Genomic DNA, 7,071 nt, shown 5'->3' on the forward strand with positions numbered 1-7,071 from the left:
TAGGGAATAATACTTTCCAACATACATTTCTTTCTGTTGTTGGTTGGGACTTGGTGTTAGAATAGTTGAATAAATAAAACAAAGTGGCACTGCATGTTGTGTACTGAGGCAGAACTGTTGGTTCAAAGTAACAAGTTGAATGCAGTGTAGGGTTTGGTTGAAGCTTGTCTCAGTTATATGAGAAAGGCCTAATTACAAGATCCAAAATGCCATCAAAGTAATCCCACCTGGGTGCCAGGCACAGCACTACTCTCCCTTTCACACCAGTTCTCTTGTTAGTCCAGTATTTGTTCTGCTTACGTATGTCTGTGCTGTGAGAGATCCAAGTACAACTAATCTCCTGAGGTATAACTACATTTCTGCCACTGACTTAGTCAGTCATTCATCTCTTCCTTACTGTCCCCACCTGTAAAATGGAGAGACAGACCCATATGCAGGAAATTGCACAGTTTTGTCATAGTTCTAATTACCAGTGTCTCCATGAGTGTTTATAAAGTGCTTTGAAGATGAAAATTGGCAAAGAAGCGCTAGGGATGATTATTATAAGTTAATGAATAAATTTCAACATGTATATGATTGCTAGGTAATTCAGAAGGGAATCACCAAACCTTCCCTCTCTTCGAAGAAGAAAAGTTGACAGTCAGCTAGTTGCTAATTAGCACTCAATTGAAATGCCTCCAAAGCTGAGTGCTCCCAGTTGAGTCCTTTAAAAAGTAAGCTTTCAACTAATCGAAATATGCTGAAAGTTCAGCAGTGAGTGAGGTGTGTAACAGGTAAACCAGCATGGTGGAATCAGGTATGTAGAAGGAATATTAAGCTTTTCCAGCTAGGGACTAGAACTTTGGGGGGAAATGCTAGCCAAAACGAGTGTCTTTTTCACATTCTCACATTAGTTCCCTTTCTCAGGCCCAGTTTGCAATCTGTCACAGGCAAGCTATGCTGCCACATATTTGTGATGGCAAGTTAGGTATGAAGGTTTGCTTAAAGATTGTGTTTAAGTCTGCTGTTCCTTATTTCTTACTATATTGAAGAGTGGTTATAATGATTCTTGCTTTGTGCCGAGGTAGACTTAAGAAATTTTGAATAACACATTGCTTAATATATTAGAGCTGAGTGACTGTGCCACCTGCATTTAATTCATATTTAGCTCATCTGTAAGGGAAACTAGCTTATCAGGAATGGGCTCAGACTCTTCAGACCTTACCTCTCTGCTGGCTTACCGGATTTTTTGCTGGAGGGTCAGTCTCCCAGACCATAGTCTGCTCCTGTAGCCTCCCCCACCACTTATTTGGTTTTTTTTTTGTTTGGCTGCCTGCCAATGCTGTAAACCGCAGTACTGTCTCCTCTGCTGCTGAAGGCTGTTTTCTCCCTCAGCCGCTGGGAGATGGCTGCAAGAGGCAAATGACAGGAATTTCATCCCTTTCTTTTCCCTGCTTGACTGCTCTGGATTCACCATCCTCAGCATCAGCTCTTAAAGGAAAGAGGAAAACACATTCAACTGAACTTGTTGAGCGCTTTGGGTGAAGAATCTCGGTTGCTTCAAATAGCACTTACCAGCATCAGCCTCCAGTGATAAGCCATCCCAAACTTCAGCTGCTTTATGGGGGAGGGGAGGGAAGAAAAAAAATGCGGGGTGAGAAGCTAAAAAGGCAGATATTTAGAAATGATTCATGGAAGAAGAACTATGTACTCTGAAAGGGGTTATTAGTGGGTATGGATGATAAGAAAAAAAATGGGAGAAGTCGAGTAAACCTGGAAAAAAGGGGGAGATGGAACAAAACAAGATAGAAGAGTTCTTGAAGCTGCTGGATTCTGGTAAGCAGCCTTTGTGATGTCCTCAGAGATGCAGCAATCCCAAGGTATAACATCTCTTTGGTGTTTTACTAGTCTAGATGACCTGGTTCTGTCAATGGGCGGGTGTTCTTTGGTATCCTGAAGCTATTGTAGCCCAGGGAAGCTCCCCTGGATGTCAGGGGCTAAGTATTTCACACTTGGAACTTCATCCTCTCCTCCAAGCACCTTAAAGGAGCTATTTCACTTGACAAGAGTCCTCTCTGGCATGGCCACGTTGTACTGTGTAGTCACAGTGCCCAGGTGTGATGCAGTGTACTGTCCACTTAGGGAGCGACATGAAGAGCAGAGTGAGGAGCAAACTGGATCCTGTAGTGCTTAAAGCATGAGCTCCTGGTGAACTGAAGAGCTGGACTCTGCAGCTGAGAGCTCCTACAGACCAGTATCCCCTCTGCATTGGGCACAAAGGGAGGACACTTAAAACACACTGAACACCATCTTATCATACTTAATCACAGAGATGGTAAGTCAGTTTGTCTGATGTATCTTGGTATGTTTGAAGGGCCCATCACTGTAACACCAAGATAGGATTTGCACCACTTCAAGTTTGTCTAATGTTTTTTTCCCCAGCTCTGTCTGCTGCAGGTGGTATGCAGATAGTGTATGGGAAGAGCAGACAGGCTGGTTGGTCAGAGATGGGCAGACTCCTCAAAGATTGCATTCAACTGAGCATTCATTCCAAGATTTAATATCCATTTTGATTGTGGACAAAGATGTTCTGTACATTGCAGAACTAAAACATATTTTAAACCCCTTTTGTGTTAACATCTATTGAAAGGTACTTCTACCATCATTGGTGAGGGCTGGAGCTGTAGTTCTGATTTACTAGCACTAAATAGGTGAAGAGGATTCTTTGAATCAACATATGTATTGAATTATAATTATATGTAATTTATGCGAGGTAGGTTTGAGTTTGCAAAAAGCCTGAAGCATTTAAAACATGTGAACACTTCTTGCTGCTCTGTAAACTCTGGAACACAGTAGTTTTAGTGGGCCCCACTTACAGTTTTTTTTTAAAAAAACCTTTCTGATAAAAATAATCCTGTAATTTATTAATGACAGAAAAGGACAATTATCATGATGTGGAAAAAGCCTGTTTGTGTATACTGAGGACAGCAAATATTTTTAACAATGGATTAAACAGATTTATTATTTTCCTGTCCACAAATTGTCAAAGGACAGTGTTTTCAGGAATATGTTTTTTATTTCAGTATCTTAATATTTAATGCAAACAAATTACAGCTTCTAGATTTCTTATAAATGGCAAGCATCTGGTACACTCTTTTCTATAGCTGTAGAAATTAATGGCAGTATTCAGTTCTGAAATATTTCAAAATCCTGTGTTTGAGCTCAGCAATTGGCCATATATTCCAGATGATGGAGTATTGCTGGTGATTCTCCCCTGTGCATCCCAACTTCTCATAAGCAGATTTAACTCAGTCACCCATGAGCATTCATAGAAAACAGTTTTAGTCTTTTACCTAAGGTCACTCCATACAAAGTCATCAATGCTGTCTGGCTTTGTATAAACAAAGGACAGTTTCAAAAGTGAGTTCTTAATTTTTTTTTCAAGAAATTAATGTTTACTTGAGTATTCTCAAGAAATCTAATTTCAAGTACCTCTATTTTTTAGCTCTCCATTTGCTGTGTATCTTTAACTAGGATCAATCTCTCCTTTCCTGTCTCTTCAACAGCTACAAACCACCTTAAATGCATCTGTATAAACCTGATTACTGACAGAGACTGAGCAGTCAACGCATACCAGGGATAAATACAGCAATTACTCCCATTTACAGCTATCTTTTTTTTCCTGCCTTATTATTATTACTACATGGTTATTAAAAACAGTGCAGCCTTCAGAGCTGCTTCAATCGTCTGCTGGGCAAAGCGTGGCCGGTGCCTCTGCTGCACGTGGCACCTTTGGCAGCGCTGCACCCTGGGGCTGCTGGTGCTGCTTGTGGTGTGGCCGTGGGCAGCACGGGTACCCTCGTGCCACAGGCTGTGCCAGGAACTGCATCCACAGTCACTACCAGAAGGCAGAACCCAACCACGTGCCACAAACATAAACAGCAGAGACAGATGAACATATTGCTCTTGCTTCATCCCCTCCTGCTCCCTGCTTGTGTTCCAGAGGAAGTTTCTGCGGTTGGTGTGTGGTCCTTCTATCGTAGTGCATCTCAGCCCATAGGCACTGTGGGTTTCATGCTGGTGGGTCCAGTGGAAGAAGACTTGCACCAGTCTGCTCCACCAAACCCATACTTCCCCCTGAAGTTGTCCTCCAAAGCTGTCAGAGTTCCTTGACTTACTTAGGTCCTTCTTTTTCTGCCCAGGAGAGGGCAATCCGGCACCCAGACATCAACCAGCTCAGCACACCGTATCTTGAGACTCCTTGGGGTGTTAGGGACTTGTGTGGTTAGTCCCAGGCCAGAGGGACATGGAACATGGCTCTGTCTCTGCTGGCGGGGTCTGACAGCACAGTTCTCTTGCCCAGCCCCTCTTCCTTGGTGGGAATCATGGGCCTGCGCCCCAGTGCTTCTTGGCTCTGCTGTGCTACCTTCTTTGTGTGTGGGTGCAACGCCCACAGTGGGGCTGGGTGAGCCTAGGGAGCTGCAGCCCCCCTTTCTGGGCTCTGAGTGTTGGGGTATGGCTCTCCACTCTGAGATGCAGTGTTATTTGCCTGTGTAAACACAACTCTGCACCTGCCGTTTTTGCACCTGTTTGCAGCCGTGCACATGCAGGCACAGGAATCTACACATTTTCAGATTTGGAAAGGCTAAATAGTTTCTTCTTTTTTGTTTTCCTCCACCTCTGTTTTCCTCTGCTCATATTAAACTTATTTTACAATTAAGGAATTTACTGGTTGTCCTAAATCTTGGGCCAGATGTTTGCCTTTGACCCCAGAGCCACTTTGAGTGGCAGCGTAGTGCCAGTGGTGTGGAGGGCTGGAGCAGCCCAGGCAGCAGGGCTGTCTGTGTGCCCCCCAGGTGTCACTCCCAGAGAACACACAAAACGTTAAAGTTGGCAGATCCAAGTGGGAATCAAGATGACACTGTCAGGATCGCTGTAACAGTATTTTCCTTTGATTCTGCCTTCTGTTTTACTCTTCTGCACATCACGCTGGTCTAGATGATAACAGGCAACTGGAAGTGTTGTCGGAGCCTCTAATTAGCAGGTTCCTACCCTGGGACTCTGTTCTTGCCGGTGGGCTGTAGGTGTGCAATAATTTGTTATTTAATCAATGAGAATTATTAAAATATCACTGCATATTTTTATTTTGCACTAGGACCATAGACAGAAGCTCTTATACGGGGTGCAGAAGTATCTGGGATTCCCTAGGCATGGAAGCAAATTCTACCACTCATTCACTTTCAGTACTCCGAATTTGTCATTAATATTATTATTACTATTAATAATAATAATTGTTGTTGGTGGTGGTTTTATTTCCTTTCCTCCCACCCTGGCCAAAATGAAAAATATTAATATTATTGCCACATTTAACTTTTTGAAACAGTGAATTTTAGCCTAGTCAAAAAGTTCTTAAAACAGACACAGGTTTCAAGCTCCACAAAATCCCACCATTTTAATTACAAAAAGCAGCATGTCCCTTCTTGGGCAAATATGTTTTACTTTGGATTTGCTTTGTAAACAAAGTAAAATGCACACCTTCATGGCTGATTTTTTGGGTTTGTTTTGTTGCTATTACATTTATTTAAGTAAGTGGTATTTCAACCATAAAAATTGTGTACATTAATGTGTACATCTGGGATTTTTCTAGTCAATTTGGTTTTAGGCTTTAAGGTAGCTGGGATGTCTTAGAGTACAAGGTGGACATGGGGATGTTTTCTCCTAGGTCCATAGCCACGTTAGAGACTTCTTGTGCGGCCAGTGAACAGAACACTGTCCCTGTCACTGTAGCACTATTGAGCCAAATGTTGTACATGCTATTTATTAAACTCTGTAGCTCCTGTGGTGGTACTGGAGCAAGTGTAGCATTGCTACATAGCTGGGGAGCATTTAAAAAGAGATGTGAAATACTCCATGTATTATCTGTTGCCTCTGTTTAGTGACAGGAGCTGTGGGAAGTTTGTAGAACAGCTCAATACATCACTTCTTATAGAAACTGTTATTCCATAAGAGCCTACAGAAATACTTTTGCTAAACAGTGACTGATGTGTCAAAGATAAATTGTGATCCAGGTCAGTGGTCAGCAGAATAAAATTTTGAACTCTTTTACCTTATCCTGAAAAGAGAACTCAGGATTTCCAGATTTAGCCAAATGCCAGCAAAACCTGGAATTTTTCAAGTCTGTCTTAAAATATTGCTAAATTCAGTTGGATTCATATTCAAATTTTGGCAGTGGGTGAGGCCATATCATGCTCAAATATTTTTCAGGATTATCACATAAATTTAGAAACTGCAATGACACGTGCCTTGGTTTCCCCATCTGTGAGCCGGGTGATCCCGCCGCGTTCCTGCGAAGCACCCCAGCTGAGAACCACTGTGAATGCAGCTGATTGTTATTCTCTTAATCATATTAGTTAACTAAATCTGTTCCTAGAGTGGTTCCATTTGCTTGAATGAATTTACATGAGAGATTAATTCAGTGTTGTTTATTGTTGTTTTTACATATATTCAGTACTGTAAATAATGCCTGATACTTTACAGCTGTGTATAAAGACACGGTCCGTGCTTCAAGGGCTGTTTTGGGTAGGTAATGTGAAGGCTCCCCTCTCAAACCCTGCCCTTTCCCAGGTAGCTGATGAGCCCATTTTGTTTCCTCTGTATTTTGAAGACTTTTTGTTCACGTGGTGTCTGCTCCCAGCACTTTTCCGCAAGCATGATTCAACAGATAAAGTTCATCCCTCACCTCCAAAGGCTGATTACCTCCCCTTCGTCCTCCCCTCCTCCCACAGGCCCCCCTCTCCCCCAGTTTTAGGTTTCTTGCATTGGCAACGTACTCGAACCGCTGCTGGATTTTGTGCACCGGAATGATCCTGAGAATAGGGACCGCTCTCCTACCTGGCTGCCGGGTAGCTGCTTGTAAAATAAACTGTGTGTTTATTTCTTAACCCCCGCCGAACGGGATTGCCAGCAGTTATTCGGGGGTCTCGTTCACCCACCCGGCTCTTTGTGTTTTTGCGTTTTTCCAGGTTTCTGTTACTGGCATCTGACTGCTCTCCATTGTGTGAAGTCTGGCGTTTGGAGGTTATTTCTTTTTCC

Source organism: Chaetura pelagica, unplaced genomic scaffold, assembly GCF_000747805.2.
Source record: "Chaetura pelagica isolate M959 unplaced genomic scaffold, ChaPel_1.0 scaffold147, whole genome shotgun sequence".
NCBI lineage: Eukaryota > Metazoa > Chordata > Aves > Apodiformes > Apodidae > Chaetura > Chaetura pelagica.